The sequence below is a fragment of the Rana temporaria genome, chromosome 2 (genome assembly GCF_905171775.1).
Source record: "Rana temporaria chromosome 2, aRanTem1.1, whole genome shotgun sequence".
NCBI classification, from domain to species: Eukaryota; Metazoa; Chordata; class Amphibia; order Anura; family Ranidae; genus Rana; species Rana temporaria.
Window position 1 is genome coordinate 314,122,257 of NC_053490.1, and position 17,751 is coordinate 314,140,007.

At 42.1% G+C, this 17,751-nt stretch overlaps 1 protein-coding gene across 2 annotated transcripts in view; it reads left to right on the forward strand.

Annotated features, from left to right (window-relative positions):
- The first annotated feature begins 2,396 nt into the window (after window positions 1-2,396).
- LOC120927018 (cell wall integrity and stress response component 2-like) overlaps window positions 2,397-17,751 on the forward strand; it is a 66,273-nt gene continuing 50,918 nt past the window's right edge. Inside the window, exon 1 of one of the 2 annotated variants that reach the window (XM_040337414.1) lies at window positions 2,397-2,954. The gene's annotated coding sequence lies outside the window, so the exon portion shown is untranslated. The remainder of the gene's footprint in view (window positions 2,955-17,751) is intronic. The other variant, XM_040337413.1, reaches the window with a different exon arrangement.

A 17,751-nucleotide genomic window follows, 5' to 3' on the forward strand; every position in this document is an offset into this window, starting at 1 on the left:
CTAGGGCAATTTTGAACTTGGTATCCTTCTTCTTCCATCTGCTCTGCCATTTCCAACCCATCTCTTTCCAAAAAAGGGTTGCTACATACATATATGTTTACCTAGCAATATAAACATTTTATTGTGGGAGACAACAATAGCGCTCTCACTACCTACTCTAGTTCGGCCATCCAAGCGGGACAATATATCTTATACTAAGTCTGGCCATCCTAGCGGGACAATATACTGTATTTATCGGCGTATAACACGCACATGGGTATAAAACGCACCCTAACTTTAAGAGGGAAGTTTCAGGAAAAAACCTTTCCACAGCCCCCTACGTATAACACGCAGGCACAGTTTACCCCCTATTTTCAGGGTAAAAAAAAATTAGTGTTATACGCCAACAAATACAGTATCTCTTAAACTAAGTCCGGCCATCCAAGTGGGACAATATCTTTTACCTTTATTCCGGCCATCCAAGCGGGAAAAATATCTCTAATCCACACAACCCTTACATCTACCACAGGGAAGGCCAACCTAGCGTCCCCCTGGGCATAAAATAAGAAAAATTAAATTAAAATATGAGTGCGATCGATCGCTGACAGAGTAAGTGAATATTCTTGGCAAATAAAATCTTTACAAAGATCTTCACCTACTTGCAAGACGACTGCCCCATCCTCGTCGCCATCTGTAAGGTTGCTAGCTCAAATAGACCCAGGTTTTTAGGACTATCTGGATGTTTGGAACTCTCGCATGCATCGGCGAGTCAATACATCCACACGGAGATATGGTATGTCAAGACTAGGCTTTTTTTCTCATGCGTACTTGTACATAATATAATCATACAATAAAGGAACGCCCTTGTCCCAGCCAATCATATTTAAGTAATTAGGTTATACAAGTAATATTCGTCACAATTATACACCGTGTGAAAAATATAGCATTCTTCTATGTGCCTGAGTACTTCTGGTTTCTACAGTACCTTATCTATGTTATGGTTCTTCGCCTAGTAAATAATAACATTGGCAAGGTTCTTAGCTTTTGTGTAACTAATCCTAGAAGCTCAAGGATACATCTTCATACAAGCATTAATCACTATGGGGAAACTCTAGCAAGCCTTATAATGCATTGATATTATGGGGGAACTCTAGCCTTTCAGTATATAAATTGGTTTGCGCAAAAGATACGGTTCTACAAAATTGGGGATAGATTTATGTGATTTTTTGCGGGACTGCTACATTGCTGCGGACAGATTGGACACCTAATATTTTTGACACTTTTTTGGGGAACCAGAGACATTATTACAGTAATCAGTGCTAAAAATATGCACTGTTATTGTACTAATGCCACTGGCAGGGAAGGGGTTAACATCATGGGCGATCAAGGGCTGTAATGTTTTCCGCGCAGGTGTTTTCCAACTGAATGGTCGACTGTGTGACTGGGGAAACACACAGAGCCATCTTCCTGCATAGCAGAAAGACAGGATCTGTGTGACCTCCCCTGTCAGAACAGAGATCTGCCTTGTTTACACAGGGAGAGCCCTGTTCTGTCACTGCGGGTAACGATCGCAGGTGCCTGCTGATTGGCTTCCCCACTGGCTAATGGATGCAAACGCGTGCCCACAAAAGCGAGTTCCCGAGCCGACATACACCTACAGCGATTCGGGGGATCGTGCCAACTTGCCACAATATAACGACGGCGGCTGGTCGGCAAGTGGTTAAACCGAAGGAAAGTTATGGCTATTTGTCTGTTTGCAGATTTGATCATTTCAACCGAATCGCACATAGATTGGAAAAAAAATTGAAGCATGTATGACCATTGTACATCTTAAGCCCTGTACACACGATCGGATATCTGATGGAATCTTATCCGATGTATTTTTTCGTCAGATATCTGATGAAGCTGACTTTCATCAGTCTTGCCTACACACCATTGGTCAAATATCCGACCGTGTCCAAACGTGGTGACGTAAAACACTACGATGTGCTGAGAAAATAGAAGTTCAATGCTTCTGAGCATGCGTCGACTTGATTCTGAGCATGTGTGAAATTTTGACCGATGGACTTCCACACAGACAATCGTTTTTTTCTATCGTTTTTTTATCCATAGGAAACATTTTAAACATGTTTTATTTTTTTTTTCAAAAACCGATGGGGCCCACACACGATCGGTTTGACCGATGAAAACAGTCCATCAGTCTGTTTTCATCAGACAAACCGATCGTGTATACAGGGCGTTAGTCTACCGGTTGGAATCTTTTCCTGTAGTACAGTAAAAGCACCAACTTTTTTTTTTTTTTACTCTACTGCATTATAAAATTTTATGTGCCATACAAAAACCATGCAAAACAGGTTCAGCTACTATGCAAATGAACTCTATAATTGTAAAGTATAAAGTATTCTGCGCACATTGATATAGGCTTTCCAAACTGAAGATTTTACTTCTAACCCCAGAAGACGGTTAACTCCCATTAGTACGTAAGTCAGCCACTTTATTAGGAAAAAGGCATTTTGTCTAGTCAGGCAGGCAGGTCACTTTTACAGACAGGTGTGCCCAAGACCTATTGTCAAAGCGCCCTCTGTAATCTCTAAACACTGGTTAAACTTTCAGTCGTTTCCATAGAGATATTACCATGGCTCATTCAGCCCTCCGGGGAGATTATTACAAAAGGCTTCTGACAAACGCAAAACCTGTTGTGACCCAGAACAGCTGCCTGCAGGTACAATATGTCAACAGCTTTTTATTTGGGAAGTCTTCAAACTTTTTATGTTAAAGCGCGCAAATCAAGAAACGGATAGCTGGGATCTTTAGCTGCACACAGATCAGCAGTCACGGGTGTGAAAAGAACTGTAGAATCGGTGTCACACCCGGAAGTGAGAAGTATTTTAACTGCGTTACAAAGCAATAAACTTCTAGTCTTTTCAGATACAAGCCGTGGCTGTGAAATATATATCCTTTTGGTATTCTTACAGGTAAGGTGTTCATAACTTACTATAGGTTATTTAAAATACATTTTCCCTTTGTAGAAATGATAGTCATGGTCAATTGTATTACCTTATTTACTTATTTATTTACTCTTGCTATCTCAGTAAACCACAGATCAACGTTTCCAAATACTAAGAAAAATTTAGTTTAGAGTATTAGTTTAGCTTAACTCGACTGTGTGTGTGATTATAGTAATCAGGTTGTGCACCCAGTAGTATATGGGTCTTGCCAGGGATCTGAGGACAATGGAAACCTGTTACTACAGACACTGCCTTCCACATGCTTTTTTATTAAAGCCATAGATGAATCAAAATATGACTGGTTCAGCAGCGATCTGTGTATGGGCAGGCTGGTTGTACTGAAGTCGATCAATCGACTTCTGTACAAGCAGCCTGTCTGCTTTTTTTCACCCAATCACTGTCAGCAGCTATAGCCACAGCCAGCGATCGTTGTATTCTGACGGTGAGAAGGCTCCCCACCGGCAGAATACAATAGCGATTCAGGAGGTATCCACCCCACAGACTAGATGTAGATGGGGCATTCAGCTATTTTCTTTCTTTCATAGTCAAAGGAAAAAAAAACATCTATAATATGGTCTGAAAAGCAGGTAATTATATCATATCAGACTTAAAGGAGTTGTAAAGGGAAACATTTTTTTGCCTAAAATTAATGTCTGCAAGGTAGACAGACAGAATAGTGTAATGATTCTGTTAAAAAACAAGTAAATACCTATTAAATTCCTTCATCTATATCACCTCGTTCATGTAAGAACTACATTTCCCAGTATGAATTGCTGCACGCCCAGTAATTCACACCTCCTTGAAGTCTCTAACACGTAGAGAGCGTCCTGCCGCACAGATGTAGTTCCCAGGAGGGGGTGAGCACGTCACTGACCACCGCAGTAAACCCTCCCGTCACAGTGGTCAGTAAAATCAGACAAGCAGGAAGTGAACAGAACAGAGAAGAAATAGAGCAACTTCTGAGCAAAAACAAACAATGAGGAAGTGAAAAGAGGAATGTCTGCAGGTAAAGGATGCTTATTAGGAAAAAAAAAATCCTTTACAACCCCTTTAACATATGGCATTAAGCAGGCCATAGATTATGCAATTTTCTTTTCTTCAACCACAGCTTGAAGGAAAGAAAATTTCTTGATTACCCACTTAAGGACCAGAAGGATTTACCCCCCTTAATGACCAGGCCATATTTTGCGATACGGCACTGCGTTGCTTTAACTGACAATTTTCTTGGCCATGTGACGGTGTACCCAAACAAAAATGTATGTCCTTTTTTCCTCACAAATAGAGCTTTCTTTTGGTTGTATTTGATCACCTCTGCGGTTTTTATTTTTTGCATTATAAACAAAAAAGGAGTGACAATTTTGAAAAAAACAATCTTTTTTTACTTTTTGCATATTTTTGGTAAAAAAAAATCTCAATAAGCCTATATTGATTGGTTTTCGCAAAAGTTATAGCATCTACAAAATGGGGGATAGATTTATGGCATTTTTATTACTATTATTATTTTTTACTAGTAATGGCAGTGATCAGCAATTTTTAGCAAGACTGCGACATTGTGACGAACAAAGCAGACACTTTTGGGGACTAGTATAAAAATGCACTGATTGCTGTATAAATGACACTGGCAGGGAAGGGGTACACTGGTACACTAGTGGGCGATCAAGGGGTTAAATGTGTTCCCTGGGAGATGTTTCTAACTGTGGGGGGAGGGGTTTGACCAGGAGTACAGAGAGATCACCGTTCCTGATCACTAGGAACAGACAATCTCTCTCTACTCCCCTGACAGAACAGGGATCTGTTTCTTTACATTGACAGATCCCTGTTCTGGCTCTCTGTGGAGCGATTGCAGGTGGCCACATAAAAAAAAAAACACTGATTCACACTGTATGTGAATGGGCCCCAAGACCTCATTTACACACAGAGCTGTATTTATCAACACAATATAATTTTATCTTTTAGATTTAGCAGATATTCTGTAAGATTTGATGTTTGTGTTCGCTAATAATGATTTTAATGTATTTTTTTGTGAAAATATTATTTTGATATTTTCTGGGGGGGTTGCTTTGTCAGGTAGGCTATACGTGGCCCTGCGGTTTCTAACAGCAGCCCTGCCCCACAGCATGGGAAGATTGCAGGGGTAGAGGAGGAGTCAGAGGACTTCAGATTTCACCTAACACAGCAGCCAACACAAGGGATACTTTGCATTTAATGTAAGCACTGTCCCTTTGTGCTGATTACAAAATGTTCACTAAACTTAGGCTTCAAATAAACAGGCATTTATATTATAAGTATTTGATACATCTTGAATCAAATATGTTGCCTTGGCCAATTTTATGAAAAAGCCAGAGGTTTAATGTCCAGTCTAGCTTCACACATACATACAGTAGATGTACACACATGATGGCGACTTACCTCTGGGTGTGCTCTCCAACGATGCAAAGTCAGAAGCTCCCCACCTCCACTCCATTATCACTGCTGCCATCTCCTTTACAGATCCAGCCTCTTCTTGGTTTGCAGATCAGGCAGCTGCTACTGTATTGATGTAACTACCACATAGTTAAATGATCCCATTAGTTTAATATTCCCAACACCTCACTCCATTCTGGGCATCTCACAGATTCAGGGAATGGACCCAGACTGTACACGATATTGTGCACACACCACATTCTTTTTTGGCAGAGAACACTTAGAAATTGAAAGTGTAATTCCACTTTAAGGAGGTTTTAAACAATAAGTTTCCACTTGAAGTCTGGTAGCTTACTGGGCATTGGGTCCAAAACATTAATTTAAAGGGTAATTCAATTTTCATGGGAAAAAAAGTTTTTATAGCATATACAGTTGCTACACAAGTCATTATGAATGTCATTAAAAATGACCGTTCATTTTCAATTTGCAGTGCTGTAATTTTCTGTGAAATGCAATGCAATAAGGAAGCCTGGAGGTGTTCTGTACACAGATGTGTACAGAATGCCTCCCCAGATATGTAATTTCCTGTGTGATTGGCTTATTGATTTCCACAGAAGTCTGCATTAAGATACATGTCAGATTTTGGGCATCCCCTGCAACAAAAATTTAATTTTTGGTGAGATACTCCCAAATGGAAATCACGTTTAACCACTTCAATACCAAACACTTTCACCCCTTCCTGCACAGGACAATTTTCAGCTTTCAGTGTTGTCGCATTTTGAATGACAATTGGGCGGTTATGCAACACTGTACACAAACTACATTTTTATCATTTTCTTCGCACCAATAGAGCTTTCTTTTGGTGGTATTTGATCACCTCTGGGGTTTTCATTTTTTGCTAAACTAAAAAAAACAAAAAAAAAAAAACTGATGGGCACGGATAGGCACTAATAGGTGGGACTGATGTCACCGATAGGTGTAACTGATGGGCAGTATAGATGGCACTGGATAGGCAGTACTGATGAGGAGCTACTGACAGGCATTACTGAGTGGCATCTGAAGGGCACTGACAGACATTACTGATGGGGCACTGACTGGCAGTTTTATGGGCACTGACAGGCGTTCTTTATTGGGCACAGGCTGGCAGCTGATGGGCAGGGATTGGCACCTCTGATGGGGGCTGCACTGATTATCAATTTGCTGATTATCAGACCAGACCCCCCCTCTTACTGGGAGAGCCGCCGATCAGCTCTCCCTGTCAGTGCGAACCAAGAAAAGACGTTTACTCGCACTTCCTGATGATCAGCTGTGATTGGTCAAAGCTGATCATGTGTAAGAAACCTCCGTCAGAGGCTCCATACCACAGTCAAAGATGCAGTGTGTCAGACTGACACACAGCACCTCCGATCGCCACAGGCACATGCCGGCTTGTTATCCTGATCACATCATATAACGTCTGGTCAGGATAACAGAACCACTTTCCCCACGCCATATTGCTATATGGCGGATAGCAAGTGGTTAAAGAGATGCAGACCCTGACACTTTCCTCATTAGAACCTTAAAAGTGCAGCATAATTTTAAAATCCCTCCCATTAAATTTACTTTCCACATAGACACAGAGAAACAAAAACAGTTATTTCTTCAGAATAAGAAAAGGTAGGAATCTGCAACAAAGTTTGATAAAATCCTTCTAATGTACATAGCTCATCCACAGGGGAATGTTTTTTCTTAACAAAAGTGGCGTTACAATTTAACAAAGCGAAACTCCAGACAAACAGAGAAATACACACTTGAATTACACTTGAATTACAGTACTGCGGGGGGGGATATACTAAAACAGAATCTGGTGTGCTGTGCATAGTAACCAATCAGCTTCTAGGTTTTTTTTGGTAGGCTGGGTTCACACATATGCAAATTGGATGCACATTTCCCCACATCCAATCCGCATGACAGGCAAGTGTGACCAGCTCTCAATGGAGCCGGTTTACACATGTCCAGGTCAGCAGCACTCCACATTGAAAAAGAGTGCGGTGTGTCTTTGGGTTTGGTTCAGGTGCGAATTCAGGCTAAAATGTGGACCTGAATCGCACCTGAACCGGTGTACAGGAATGCACCGGACCCCAGGCACGAACCTGCGGCTGCACATGTGTGAACCCGGACTTAAAGCTTAACTGAACAAGCTGAAGTTAGAAGCTGATTGGTTGCTATTCACAGCTGTACCAGATTCTGTGTTGTTCAGTTTTAGTAAATCTCCTCCTGTATTTGATACATGTTACTTGTCACACAATTTGTAATGATCTTAAAGCGGGGGTTCACCCTATAAAAAAAAAAAAAAAAGTAGTAGTAGTAGCGCGAGCTACAGTATGCCTGTCTTAATTTTTTTATCCCCGTACTCACTGTGTAATCGTACATAGAAGATTCCGACTGCCCACGGGGAATGGGCGTTCCAATCCAGACGGAAGGTGATTAACGGCCGGCTCTGGCGCGTCACGCTTCTCCGGAAATAGCCGAAATAGGCTTGGCTCTTCACGGCGCCTGCGCATAGTCTGTGCGCAGGCGCCGTGAAGAGCCGAGACCTACTCCGGCTGTCTTCGGAGAGCGTGACGTGCCAGAGCCGGCCGTCAATCACCCTCCCTCTTGAAAGGAACGCCCATTCCCCGCGGGCAGTCGGAATCTTCTATGTACGATTACACAGTGAGTACGGGGATAAAAAAATTAAGACAGGCATACTGTAGCTCGCGCTACTATGCCTAATTTTATGCTAAAAAGTTGTTCTGCAGGGTGAAACACCGCTTTAAGTCTTGTCCCTTACCTCACACATGTAAGTGGCATCCCTATTTCCAGGTTCAACTTTTTACCTTGCGGGGTCACCTGTTCACCTTCGGACTATTAATTAGAAAATTAATCAGCATCTTCATTTTACTGATACATTGGTAATTGTAAATAACGCCAGTTATAAAATGGCCACCTACTATCTTCTTGGGGGATACTTGTTTAATAGTTGTATTAGTATATACAGTGGGGATCTAAAGTTTGGGCACCCCAGGTAAAAATTTGTATTAATGTGCATAACGAAGCCAAGGAAGGATGGAAAAATCTCCAAAAGGCATCAAATTACAGATTAGACATTCTTATAATATGTCAAAAAAAGTAAGATTTTATTTCCATCATTTACACTTTCAAAATGACAGAAAACAAAAAAATGGCGTCTGCAAAAGTTTGGGCACCCTGCAGAATTTATAGCATGCGCTGCCCCCTTTGCAAAGCTGAGACCTGCCAGTGTCATGGATTGTTCTCAATCATCGTCTGGGAAGACCAGGTGATGTCAATCTCAAAGGTTTTAAATGCCCAGACTCATCTGACCTTGCCCCAACAATCCGCACCATGGGTTCTTCTAAGCAGTTGTCTAGAAAACTGAAAGTGAAAATAGTTGTCACTCACAAAGCTGGAGAAGGCTATAAGAAGATAGCAAAGCGTTTTTAGATGTCAATATCCTCTGTTCGGAATGTAATTAAGAAATGGCAGTCATCAGGAACAGTGGAAGTTAAAGCAAGATCTGGAAGACCAAGAAAAATATCAGACAGAACAGCTCGCAGGATTGTGAGAAAAGCAATTCAAAACCCACGTTTGACTGCACGATCCCTCCAGAAAGATCTGGCAGACACTGGAGTTGTGGTACACTATTCCACTATAAAGAGATACTTGTACAAATATGGTCTTCTCGGAAGAGTCATCAGAAGGAAACCTCTTCTACGTCCTCACCACAAAAATCAGCGTTTGAACTTTGCAAATGAACATATAGACAAGCCTGATGCATTTTGGAAGCAAGTTCTGTGGACCGATGAGGTTATAATATAACTTTTTGGCCGGAATGAGCAAAGGTACCTTTTGAGAAGAAAGGGCACAGAATTTAATGAAAAGAACCTCTGTCCAACTGTGAAGCATGGGGGTGGATCAATCATGCTTTGGGGTTGTATTGCAGCCAGTGGCACAGGGAACATTTCACGAGTAGAAGGAAAAATGGATTCAATAAAATTTCAGCAAATTTTGGATGGTAACTTGATGCCATCTGTGAAAAAGCTGAAGTTAAAGAGAGGATGGCTTCTACAAATGGATAATGATCCTAAACACACCTCAAAATCCACGGGGGATTACATCAAGAGGCGTAAACTGAAGGTTTTGCCATGGCCTTCACAATCTCCTGACCTCAACATAATTGAAAATCTATGGCTAGACCTTAAGAGCAGTGCGTGACAGACAGCCCAGAAATCTTCCAAAGAATTGGAAGACTTTTGTAAGGAAGAATGGGCAAAGATACCTCAAACAAGAATTGAAAGACTCTTGGCTGGCTACAAAAAGCGTTTACAAGCTGTGATACTTGCCAAAGGGGCAGTACAAGATATTAACTCTGCAGGGTGTCCAAACTTTTGCAGACGCCATTTTTTGTTTTCTGTCATTTTGAAAGTGTAAATGATGGAAATAAAATCTAACTTTTTTTGACATTTTAGAAGAATGTCTAATCTGTAATTTGATGCCTTTTGGAGTTTTTTCCATCTTTCCTTGGCTTCGTTATGCACATTAATACAAATTTTTACCTGGGATGCCCAAACTTTCGATCCCCACTGTATATATTCACCTATTATTGCCATGGTTTAATGCTTTCTTTTCTATGAAAAAATGTTGATTTAGCTGCTCAATTATATCTGGCAGTGTTAAAATTGTCCCAACCCCTTTCACTAACACATTCGCTGGACAATTTGGTCTCCATGTAAAGAAATGTGAATAAAAAAATAATAATAATAAGTATTCATATACACGAAACATGTGTAGCGCCTGGTTACTTTAAGTACCGGTGCTAGTTAAATGTAGAGGGAGAACAGAGTGTAGTTAAACTCTGATCCAAATTGTTATGTGCAAAACAGGATCTCTGTCTCAGCTTGGCTGCGCTGTGGGCTCATTCTGTTGTGCTGGGGTGTCTTTCCTACCCCCGTTATGGCCTACCTGGCCGGGGCGTGCGTGCCACACGGTGTTCCTGTTTCCGGGGTCATGTTGGCCTGGAACATCTGAGCAGCGACGGGGACACAGTGAGCGACTGGGTTCCCACCTTTGAGGATCCCAAGCTGTATTGCTGTTCGGTGGGGAGTCCGCCTGAGGAGTGCCATTGAGAGGCTGGCGATCCAAAAGGGCCTCGACAAACCACCGGGGATCAAGGTAGCCGGACACTGAAGGATCGATCACCTGTCAGTCGGTACCTGGGCGACAAGTTGAAGGAGATCCAAGCATAATTCATTTAAGGTGGATTGCCTCCGTAACTACAAATCAGAGAGGGCCTGTGGCAGTGGTGTCTCCCTGACGTTCACCAAGGAGGGTCTGTGGCAGAGACTTTATCCTACAAAGGTTCGAGTGATACTCCGGCTGCCAGGTCAGTGAGAGAGGCCTGTCCGGGTACACTAATTCCACTCAAGCAGGAGTGGCGCAGAGAAGTGCTATGTTTGGGAGCAGGACTGTTTCCCTATCACTACGCCTGAATTTGATATTCTCCTTTCTTCCTTCAACTTTACTTTCCTCACCACAAGATTTATTGTTTTTACCCGGCTGGGTAATAAAGAGCACAGCAAAGAGCACCTGTTGCGGACATTCCTTTACTTCTACTAAATGCATCATGCACTAAGGTGACCAGATTTTTAAAATGAAATCCGGGGACATATTTTTTCTTTACTAGTAATGGCAACAATCAGCAACTCTCTGCCCGTCGCCGCCCGCCTCACAGCCTCTCAAGTCTTACTCTTCGGGCCCCGAGTACTACTGGATGGGGAAGGGGAGGAAGATCACTCCGCCAGGGAAGGCAAGGAGATAGGCAGGTGGCTGGCCAGGATTTGAGCCAAGGCAGAATAACATGCGAGCGAAGCTGAAGAAATATTCCCTCCGCTCTGACCAGCACATGATCATCAGAAAGGGGCACAGATAATGGGAAAAATACAACCCCCCTATGCTAGTAGGCACGGCGGAGCGGGGGTGTGTAATTCTAATTTTTTTATTTTAATTCTGCACCGATTGTCTTTGAAATTGCCCCTGCCCCCTATTAAATCCAATCTGGGGACAAAACCAGGGACAGACTTGGTCCAGGGACAGTGTCCTCAATCAGGGGACTGTCCCCTGAAACTGGGGATGTCTGCACCCCTAGGAATTCGGAAGAGCCATGAGGTAAATGTGCCTCCCAAAACAACCAGCAGCTCCTCCGGGGGTAGTGCTACACATGGATTAATCAAGTACAGTTGACACAAACACACTATTTAGCTTACTTGTGACCCTTTAAATGCAGTGCTTTGTTAAAAGCAATTTAGAATAAAGCTGTGCATGTAAAGGCGTATACACCTAAATTACAGATATTATATAGGCAGAAACGTGCTATAACCCCTCCTTGAAATGATCTAATACATTTCTGTACCTGACAGTTCTGGAACATGTTTACCTGTAGCTGTAAATAATTAAGCCATGAGCTATCGAAGCCAGACTCATGATAGGTAAACATGTGACTGAACACGCCATTAGGGAATGAGCTGTGTTAAAGACTATTAAACAGAAGTGAACACACATTTGATTTTCCAATATGAATGGATTGGGTTGGGACCATTCCGATGACCAACTCCTTTCACCATTCTGTCATTCTATCATCGGATGGAGCGATCGTGTGTACAGGGCATTCGAATTTGTAACACAGCAGGGAAGCCACTCAGCATAGGACCTGGAAACTGGTGGAGATCACTGTAATGGTGGTGTACACGACAGTGATTTCCAGCTAACAGAGGGATCCCAAAAGTATGGTATATGCATACTGTAGTAATACACAAGTTATGCCAAGCTGAACTTTGTAAAAATATCCATACTTGGAAATCTTCTTGAACTATTTATAAACTGTCATGTAATAGAAACAGTAGGTATACTTTTATTGACAACTTAAAATTCTACATAGGGACCCCCCCAGCTCTTCACTTTGTAAAAAACACCTTAACTACTTAAGTCCTGGGCCATAGTCAAAGGACGGTCTCCAGATGGCTCTATAAATCCGGGAGGCCGTCTGGGGGGGGGGGGGGGGGGGCACGTGCGCACCAGCGCGTCCCGAGATGCCGATGCGCGTGCCTGGCGGCCGCGATGTCCGCCAAGTACCCCGCGATCGGCAATGACAGAGCAGGGACTTGGAGCTCTGTGTGTAAACACAGAGCTCCACGTGCTGTCAGGGAGAGGAAACAGATGCTGTGTCCCATTTACATAGGGACACAGATCGGTCACCTCCCCCAGTCAGTCCCCTCCCCCCACAGTAAGAATCACTCCCAGGATACACATTTAACCCTTGCTCGCCCCCTAGTGTTAACCCCTTCCCCGACAGTCACATTTATACAGTAATCAATGCATTTTTATAGCACTGTTCGCTGTATTAATGTGAATGGTCCCAAAAATGTGTCAAATGTGTCCGCCACAATATCGCAGTCCTGACAAAATTCACAGATCGCCGTATTACTAGTAAAAAGAAATATAATAAAAAAAAATGTCAGAATTCTATCCCCTGTTTTGTAGCCACTATAACTTTTGCGCAAACCAATCACTATAGGCTTATTGCGATTTTTTCTTTTTACCAAAAATATGTAGAATACGTATCGGCCTAAACTGAGAATTTTTTTTTTTTTAAATGGATATTTATTATAGCAAAAAGTAAAAAATATTGTGTTTTTTTTCAAAATTGTCGCTCTTTTTTGTTTATAGCGCAAAAAATAAAAACCGCAGAGGTGATCAAATACCACCAAAAGAAAGCTCTATTTGTGGGGAAAAAAAGTACGTAATTTAAAGCGACGCAGTGCTGAAAGCTGAAATTTCGTCTGGGCAGGAAGGGGGTATATGTGCCCAGTAAGCAAGTGGTTAATGCCCTTAAAACTTTCTGTGTACAAGGTTACTTTACTTGACAATAGATTCAAGCTGGTTACAAGCTGAATGAACAGAGCAAATATTGGTCAAAGGTCACCTTACCTTAAGGTTGGCTGTACATCGATATGCTTTGCTTACAACTGTGTTTATCTTACTGTAAGTACCATTTTTTAATGTAATTCAGTATAATACTGCTTATCATACATGCAGTTATTATTCTATTAGTTCTGAAATGGAAATATCTGTCACTGCTATGTTTCGATATCAAGTAGTGTACTCTGGGGAGGCTATTACAAGGTTTTTTAAAAGCATCAGGCTGTGTAATTCTCTGACGCAACACCGTCTACTGCAATAAATCGTTATTGTTATTCCACTGTTGCTACAGATGAGATGTGTAAGGTACCAATTAACGATTAAAATGGATTGTACGTATAATTCAATTGCTTTGAGTTAGACATGAAAATAGATTTCTTGTACTTTCATCACATGATACAATTAAAGACATCTCTAGAAATATGAAGAAATGTACTACTTGCTGAAATTGAATCCTTTTAGAGCAGTAGAGGGGACAAAAGTGGGAATTGAGTAACAGGGCAGCTAGAATAAATAGTAATACTGAGTATTAGGCATATAGACCAATAATAAACATAAATTAGTATATAACCTAGGATATATTTAATAAGAAATATTCTCATTTGGCCTGTTTTTTCTTTTTTTATGGATCCCCAAATATTTTTTTTCTCTTAAATGTGAGACATTACTTACTATTAGTAACTGTTAGTTTCAAATAAAGTTGACTAGGAAGTAACATAACTAAAAACAAAGACCTTGTCATAGCTCGTATATTTGGCTTAGCTCCCATAGATTTTTATCAAGAGCCAACTAAAACAAATAACACCGTCACGAGGACAGTATAGCATTTTGCCACGTAAACCACCTACTTCTTAAAGGACTCCCTGATATTTAGATATCTTTCCTATCACTAATCTCAAATGCTGAGCAGGAACAAAAGACATTACTATTTTCAGCCATTTGTGAAAGCTATTTTGTTTTATATCCAGGGCTGTTACATACCCAAACGTTGGTATTATTTGGAAACTGGCAAATGTGCCCATTAATGAACGGGGTAATTTTTGGAGTTGGTGAAGGTTATTGATTGTGGTAATTTTGTGCGTGTGAAATTTGTAATTCATGTGTTATGGAGGAAGTAAGCAAAGGGGGGATTGGGGGCAAAAAGTGTAGTGGTCTCCCTGACCTCCAGAGGCCTAGCGGTGATCCCCAGAGTCAGGAAGGACTGACATTCCTCCTTGGGGTTCAGGTTACTAGAGATGTTGGGCCGGATTCAGAGAGATCGGCACATCTTTTGGCCGGCGTAGCGCATCCCATTTACGCTACGCCGATGTAACATAGTGAGGCAAGGCCAGTATTCACAAAGCACTTGCTCCGTAAGTTACGTCGGCGTAGCGAAAATGGGCCGGCGTAAGCCTGCCTAATTTAAATTAGGCAGGTAGTGGGCATGCTACATTTAAATTAACCGTGACCCCATGTAAATGAAGGGCCGTTCGTACGGAGCATGCGCGCGCATGCTCAGAATCACGTCGCAAATACTCTTTAAGATACGTTGGCTCAATGCTTTCAACGTGAACATAACCTACGTCCAGCTCCATTCACGTACGGCTTACGCAAACAACGTAAAATACGACGACTGTTCCGTCGTCCATACCTTGCATGGGCTGCGCCACCTATAGAGGTGTTTTATCTTTACGCCGGCATATGTCTTATGTAAACGGCGTAGCTTAATGCGATGGGCGTACGTACGTTCGTGAATCGGCGTATCTTGCTCATTTACATATTCGATGAGTAAATCAACGTAAGCGCCCCTAGCGGCCAGCGTAAATATGCACCCATATACGACAGCGTAGGAGACTTACGTCGGTCGTATCTTGGCCAAATTCAGGCGTATCTGGTGTCCAGAATACGCGTAAAGATACGACGGCGCACATTCAGACTTACGACGGCGTATCTACTGATACGCCGGCGTAAGTCTTTATGAATCCGGCCCATTGGGTTTTGTGCAAGGTGGAAAGATGGGTTCCAGTAATTTTTAAAAATTGACAAAGAGAGTTTTTTGTTCTGTTAACAGGAAGAGGGGAGAGAGGGGTAGGGCACAGGGCACCCTTAGATAAATGCAATAGCAACCTGGCAGACAAAAAGAGAACTAGGCAGACAGCAATACAGAAAAGGGGCCTTTGAACTGAATGCAGTAATCTTTACCTCGTAGCACTAGCATCTGCTGTCTCCTATGGCAACAACTTTACTCATAGTATCCCACTGTAGATCCTCAAGCTTAGCTCCCAGCTACCTGCTGCACTTCTTAAGCTTCACTCACAGCTACCCACTGTATTCTTCAAGCTTCACCGCCACTACCCATGGAATATCATTATATAACCACTTAATGCCAAATCACATACCTGTATGCCATTTGGCTTTAAGTGGTTGTACCAGGATGATGCTAACTACAGGCATCATCCTGGTATCGTTTTGTAAAGAAGGCGGCTGTTTTATTTGTAAAAGCAGATTGGACTGCATTTACAGGCAGCGATCCCAGAATGAAAGCTGGCGATTCCGTAGGCTTACCACAGACTTCATGGAGCACCAGAAGGTCCCAGATGATCTCTGTGGTACAGGAAACAGAAAGCAACGTTATTTCCGATTTAGTGGATGTAGAGATCTGAGAGATAACCCTGAGGAAGATACGTGATTAGCCCTGTGTCATCACATGTAGGGGAGGGGCCAGGATGGTGGAGGAGCTCGGATACATGCTTGTTTGTAAAAGCTGCTGACACATACAAGTTTGGAAGTCGTTGAGGAATCTTTGCTTAAAGTGGATGTAAAGCCACTCTCATCCTTTCTAAACTACTGCCATAGTGGTTAACTATAAGGATATACATGCCTCCTGCATGTATCCTTACCTATCAAATGTCTCCCCTCTGTCTGTTATAAGAACTGCAGATTCTGTGGGTGGGTCTGTTGTCTGGAGCTCGGTGGGTGGAGTTGTGATGTCAGTAGACTCCCCGCCCACCTCTACACTCCCCTGGTCAACATGCATTTTCTCCTGTGTATTCCTTACACTAAATTCTGCTATGATCACTAACATCCAGTCAAAATCCAGAAAAGGAACCACATGACTTCAGAAAAGGAGTGGGGGTGGGAATTAAAAAATAATGCCTGTCTCGGGCTAGTGCATGAGATATGTAAATAACCTGTCATTCACAGCAAGGGGGAGGAACGGACAAAAGTTTTCTCCTGTTTGTCCGTTTATTTCACTGAAAAAAGAAAAGAGGATTGCTCAGAGCTGGATTAACTCTTTGTGGCAAGACTGGGCACATATAATAGGAAATCTTATACTCTACATTGTGACAGCAAAAAAAAAAAAAAAAAATTGGGTTTACATCCACTTTAATGCTTTTATAGTTTGGTGCGCTGGAAGCACCTAAAATGTGTGAGTACCCTGATGTTATGTTTTATAAAAAAAATTATTAAACTAAATTAAACTAAAAAATCTCTTTTTTTTTGGACACTTGATATTAAGGAATAATACTAAATTTTGTTTACTGTGAGCTTGCTTGTTACACAATTTATTATTTAGTTTTTTTTATGTTCATAGTTAAATTCTTTAGCAATATTGATTTTCGTTGTTTACGGCACTATCTTTGCATTTGTAAGGTTCAGTATCACCCAGTGCTGCATTTTTTTGTTTTTAGTATATATATTTTCAAAGATTATGGGATTGTGATCAATGCTTAGCAGCTGTGAATTTGCACTTTGTTTCACAGGAATTGTTATACCACACCTAACGCTAGGTTGTAACCTCAGGTTACTTTACACCTGATGCTGATTGCAGTCTCAGGTTGCTCTGGAGTAGCTTGCAAGATTTATATATTTTTATAGAACATACTGAAATTCCTGGAAAGTAGTAATGCAGAAGAGCTTGGAACCATGGCCAGTGCTACCACTAGGAAAACTAGGCAGCTGCCTAGGACGCATTGCTGCCTGGTTCCTACTCTCTTCTCTCTGCAGCAAGCAGCTAAGTCTTGGCATCAGCAGGCAGCCAGAGCTCCATTCGCACATAGTGTCAGAGGCGCAGCGGTGGCAGAGAACTGTGTCTGTGTCCCGACTCCCGAAATAATGGAGGCAAGCAAACATTCATTGATTGGTGCTGGTAGGCTGCATTTGATGGCCGCTGGTGAGGCTGCATTTGATGGGCGCTAGTTGGCTGCATTGATGGGCGCTGGTTGGCTGCATTGATGGGCGCTGGTGAGGCTGCATTTGATGGGCGCTGGTGGGCTGCATTTAATGGGTGTATCGTTAAAAAGGTGGGGTATACATGGGCAGGGCAAAAAGGGTGGAGTCATGGGTGGATCCAAGGGGGGGCGATAAA